Source organism: Physeter macrocephalus, chromosome 21 (genome assembly GCF_002837175.3).
Source record: "Physeter macrocephalus isolate SW-GA chromosome 21, ASM283717v5, whole genome shotgun sequence".
NCBI classification, from domain to species: Eukaryota; Metazoa; Chordata; class Mammalia; order Artiodactyla; family Physeteridae; genus Physeter; species Physeter macrocephalus.
In genome coordinates, this window is record NC_041234.1 from 24,897 (window position 1) to 30,896 (window position 6,000).

Below are 6,000 nucleotides of genomic sequence, written 5' to 3' on the forward strand. Positions count from 1 at the left end.
TAGGGAAACATGTTTAAATAGTGTAGGCTGAATAAGGCTGCTGATTTATTTTGGAGCAATCCTATATGGACAGGCAGTAATTCTTTTAGTGGTGTTTCAGCTGTACTTGGTACATCAGAATGCAATCCAATTTGAAAGCTTTGAGGATGCAGCAACTGGAGGAAGATGGTTTGGCTATGGCAGGAATATTTTTTTAAATATTTTTAAAAATCTTACCAAGTTTAAATGATGTGTTGTATTCTAGAATGAAAAGATAGAACATCAGAATATTGTTATTTACTTTAAGAAAATGGGGATCAATACATTGGTAAGATAAACAATGCTTAAAATACAAGACTGTTAAGAATCTATTTCAAATAGTATAAAACTGGGCTGTCCAATATGGTAGCCACAAGTCATGTGTGGCTGTTGAGCACTTGAAATGTGGCTACTGTACGTGAGGAACCGAATGTTAACTATTACTTCAGTGGATTGTCATTTAAATTTAGGAACTGACAATTCAGTTATTGGAAAATTTTAAAATGTTTGCAACAGCTTGGGTTTGTTATCTACATTTTCACGTGTAAAATATACAAATCAAGTATTTCTGATGAAAATTTAGCATCCAAATTGATATGTGCTGTATGTATTAAATACACAACAGATTTATTTTCAAGACTTGGTAACTTTTCACATTGATTATATGTGGAAATGACAATATTTTGAATATATTTGCTAAAATAAAATGTTCTCAAAATTAAGTTCACCTGTGTTTTTTTTTTTTTTTTAAAAACTTTTCCAGTGGAGCTCCTAGAAGCTTTCAAATTACCTCTGTGGTGTGCATCACATTTCTATTTTTAGGCACTGGTATAAAAGGATAAAAGCAAATAATACTAAATAAATATCAGTTAAAATGTGAGATTTGATAAGAATATATTTTAAATGGAGTAAAAAGATAAAGGCAAACAACTAAGGGAAATTCAGGAAAGGAACTAAACATTTATGAGTGTGATGTGACTATACACTTGCTGAGTGCTTCATTTATCTCCCAGAGAAGTCTCTGTGGTGGACCCTCATCTCCATTTTTTAGATGCAGGAAGTAAAGGTCAGTGAGGTTAAGTGCTTTCCTGCCAGGTCACTCAGCTAGCACCTGGAGAACTGGATTGGAGATCTGTGGACCATACTCTGCACAGCCCCTCTGAGCTCCTCCTGCAGGTTCCATAGGTACAGGCCTCCTGCAGGCTCCCCGCCTTAGTCCACTCTGGATGCTGAGTGTTTTAAGGATACCCAGGTTTTAGTTTAGTCAAGTATGGTAAGACACACAGACATGGAAATGGCTATCATGAAGGAAGAATTTTATTATACTCACAAACACCTAAAAAGAGGAGACATGGCACACCATGCACGGCCACATGGGGAAGCACCAGGGGTGGTCAGGAGGCAGAGAGAGCAGGGGAAGACATGGACAGAACCTTTGGTGTGGTTTCCATGGGAAGGAATGGGTGAGACAACATAAGCAGGCTTAGGATTGGCCACTTTCACCATAATTTCACCAGGCTCTGGGCATAGAGGCTTTCCCAAGTTGTCTGGTATGTGGCCCCGGGGTGACTAGGGCAGAGGAATAGTAGCTCAGAGTATTAAGAATCCCAAAAAGGAAGTAGTTGGGGTCTGAGCTCTGGATTGGTTGGTTTGTATATGAAAGGCATGCTCCCTGTTTGTTCTCTCTAGCAGTTGACTAACCCTGGGAGAGGTGATCCCTCTAGCATCAGCAAGGCCTCAGATATCAAAGCATCAAATATAGAAGCTGGAAAACACAGTTATTACACTGAAGCTCCTCAGGACTCAGGGGCCTGAACTGAAAGCTGGGCCTTACTACGCTCTGGCTTGCCCTGACAGCTTCAGCCTCCAGAGCCTCTGTGCGCCACGCACCAGCGAGACCCAGAGGGGGAAGCTGATGGAGTAAGGGACACCTTTTCCTGCAGACTGTGGCTTCCGGCCTATCAGCAAACAGCCTGCTCATTTGTTTTGTATCTACTTTCACGCAGTGATGTTTGTAACATTCTAAACTGTAAATTTAAGTGCAGTTCCAGTACTGTGGATTGTTTTTAGGTAATCACCACGTATCTGATTTTATCTTATTTTTTAATAATATGTTTTATTTATTTATTTATTTTTAATTTAGTTTTGCCCGAGTTGGGTCTTCGTTGCTGCGCGCAGGCTCCCTCTAGTTGCAGCGAGCGGGGGCTACTCTTTGTTGCAGTGCGTGGGCTTCTCATTGCAGTGGCTTCGCTTGTTGCGGAGCATGGGCTATCTAGGCGCGCAGGCTTCAGTAGCTGTGGCACGTGGGCCCTAGACCGCGTGGACTTCAATAGTTGCGGTGCACGGGCTCAGTAGTTGCGTGCGGCTCTAGGGCGCGTGGGCTTCAGTAGTGGTGGCACGTGGGCTCAGTAGTTGTGGCTCGCGGGCTCTAGAGTGCAGGCTCAGTAGGTGTGGCGCACGGGCTTAGTTGCTTCAGGGCATGTGGGATCTTCCCGGACCAGGGATCGAACCCGTGTCCCCTGCACTGGCAGGCGGATTCTTAACCACTGTGCCACCAGGGAAGTCCAGGTGTCTGATTTTAATTCACGCTCTGTTACAATTCTAGAGTGAGATGTCAATTGTTTTTAATATTTTCTCATTTATTGTTCTTTAGCTAGGCAAACATCATAAAGAGCTACAGAAATTGGTGGATACTATGGCATCAATTACGCATAAGGTAATTTTTCCCCCTAAATCACTTGAAATATATTTTATGTTTTAATCTCAGAGTGGAGACGCTAACGTGGCACTTTGAAAGGGAAAATGTAATTCACCTCAGTGTAATTAAGGTTCTCTTTGAAAGCTGCCCCTTAAGACAACTTGCCACTTATGATGCTTGTGTTGAGACAGCCCCTGGCCCTGGGACACTTTGCAGAGGACAGAAGTGATCCTGTTGGTGGGCACAGACAGCTCTGGTTTGGCTGCCAAGCCACTGAGCACTCAGGAACTCAGGAACATAACGAGCCCCCTCCTCTGCTCCCGACCCCGGCCCCTTCTCCGTCCTGTGCAAACACTCAGGGCAGCCTTCTGGGCTCTAGCTACCCTCCCGTAGGCAGGGGGCAGAGAAAAGTCTGACAGAAACTTGGCTTGTCCAGCTTTACAGAACAATTACCCACATCCTTCAGGGTGGATACCGCTGTCCAGCCCCTAAGATTAATTTGCATTGCACTTTAGGAACAAGAATTCCATTAGTCTCTCTTGAAAAAAAAGGGGCCTTCTTGTTTATGCACCAGCTACCACCTAATGTCTCCTAGTGAGAACTATCAGAAATACACAGTTGTCAACTGTATCTCAATGTTTTAAAGTCAATTATATTTAAATTTTAAAAAGAGAGATATGTAGTTAATTACAGGAGCAAAGCGTGGGCATGATGCTGTCCTAAGGTGTCCAGAGGTACCTGGAGCTCCTCTGGACCACTGCTGGTTCCCTAGACTCCGCTGGTATTATCACCTCATCATCCAATTCCTGAGTGGTTTTCTCCACTAAATGATAGCTTGATGGCCCCTTCTCTTGGCCAGAATGCCCTTGTGGATTATTTGATTCTTCCTGCCTGATGCCCACCTGCCTGGATTACTGGACCTATTCAGGGTCCCTGACTACCCTGCCACTCTCCGAGTCTGTCACCTGGATGATTAAGAAGCAGCCCATAGAGGTAGATCATGATCAGGTATGTTCTTCCCACATTTCTGTATTAAGAAATTCTAGTCTGCCCCTTTAAAACAAGGCTGGGCTCAAACTTTGGCATCAGTTTTTAACATCTTGTAATGCTTATACGTTTTTATTAAAATGTGCTAATGTCTTGTCTCAGTTTGGACATGTATTTGGAGATACTTCAAATTAACCAGAGAGGGGAGTTAAAACATAAAAAAAATAAGCTTTTTACTTTAAATTCTTGACAGTAATATATATTTTACTGTATATGCATTGTGTAGAATCACTATAAAAATTAAGACTTTTAAAGGGAACAAGTGAAGGCTGGAAATGGATGTGTTCAAAACCCTTTAATTTCCTTAAGGGAATTTTACTATAGAATTTCAGGCTAAAGACAGAAGCCAACAATACCTGTACAGAAGTTGTATTCGAAGTCAGGAGTTTTTACGTGGTATTTTTCTTTCCTTTAGACACTAAGATTAACTGGCGGTTAATACATTAACACAGAAAATCCTGTTTAATTCATAAGCTAACTAAACTATAATAATAATAACTGCTTTTACTTGTATGTATTAGATTTTTATTGATTAAAATATTTTCACTAGAAGAAAAGCTTCCAAATTCCTTTTTATGAAGCCAAGATAACAGTAAGACCAAAATCCACCAAAGATTGGACCCTCCCCCCACAAAAGTAAACGAGGCTAATATCTCTCAAGAATATTTAAGGAAACAAAGGAAGCTAAATAAACTATTAGAAACAGAATCCATCAGTACATGAGAAGAAATTTATATCTTGTCCAAGTAGGATTTTTTTTCAGGTAATGCAAGGATGGTTCAGTATTAGGAATGATATCATTATGATTAATGTACTTCATCCCATTAGCAAATCTAAAGGGAAAACTCATATTTTCATTTTCACAGATTCCTAAAACATATTTGACAAAAGTCACCGTCTATTGTTTTTAATAAAACAGAAATAAAAGAATTCCCTAAGCTGATAAAGTAGATTAACATCAGCTCAAAAGTAAATAGTATGCCTACGGTGGAAAGGACATCTACTAACTCCACGATTATTAGCATACTGAATATTAAATTGAATTAAATTCTGGTAGTAGCCAATAAAGTTAGACCAAAAAAACATAAAGGAAATTAGAAAACTGATTAGTGGAGTGCCATATTAATTTATAGAAATCAATTCCTTTGACATATAAAAATCACAGAAGATATAATGGAATGAAGAACCCTACTTATAATGGAAACTAAAAAACTGAAATACCTCAGAATGAACTTAACATAAAATGTTAACAAGAAAACTGTAAAATATTCCTAAGGGACACAAAAATGTTGAAATAATAAAATTCATACTATGTAATTGAATAGGAAGACATCATAAAGATGCCTTTGATGTCAGTTCTCCTTAAGTGGTCATTCTCGATGCACTGTTTATTTTCCATAAATTTTATGTGGTCCCAATAAATATACCAACAGTTACATTATGGGAAGCTGTCCTGTGTGTTGTAGGATGTTTAGCAACATCCCTGGTCTGTACCCACTGGATGCCAGTAGTAGCCCCAAGTTCTGACAACCAAAAATGTCTCCAGACATTCTCTAATGTCCTTTGCAAACTCACCCCTGGTTGAGCACCACTGATATATGTTAATCTCCAATATTAACTGGCCAGTGAAATCCTTTACCTCTTGGTGTGTGAGGAAAAACAAACATCTTCAAAGTCTATGAAAATGGCTTTTAATTAATCAGCATGTTGATTTACCAGTAAAGGTTATGTGGGTGTTTCACTTATAAGTGCCTGTAGCTCACTAGCAGAAGACTGTGGTTTGTTGGAGGGTCTTTAGCCAAAAACCAGAATGATACCCACTGGGTTATATCGCAGATTAGGATGTGGGAAATTCTGTAGACATTGGAAAGAAAAATACATTATAAGAAATGCATACCCAATGGCATTAGACCATCCGATCTGATGCTATTACCACCTTAAGAGATATGTTAGATACGTATGGAGTCATTTCTATCATGAAAAATGGCTTAAAAAGAAAATTATAGAGATTGGTTCAAGATGGCGGAGTAATAGGACATGTTCTCACTCCCTCTTTCGAGAACACCAGAATCACAACTAACTGCTGAACAATCATCGACAGGAAGACACTGGAACTCACCAACAAAGATACCCCACATGCAAAGACAAAGGAGAAGCCGCAATGAGATGGTAGGAGGGGCGCTATCACAGTAAAATCAAATCCCATAACTGCTGGGTGGGTGACTCACAGACTGGAG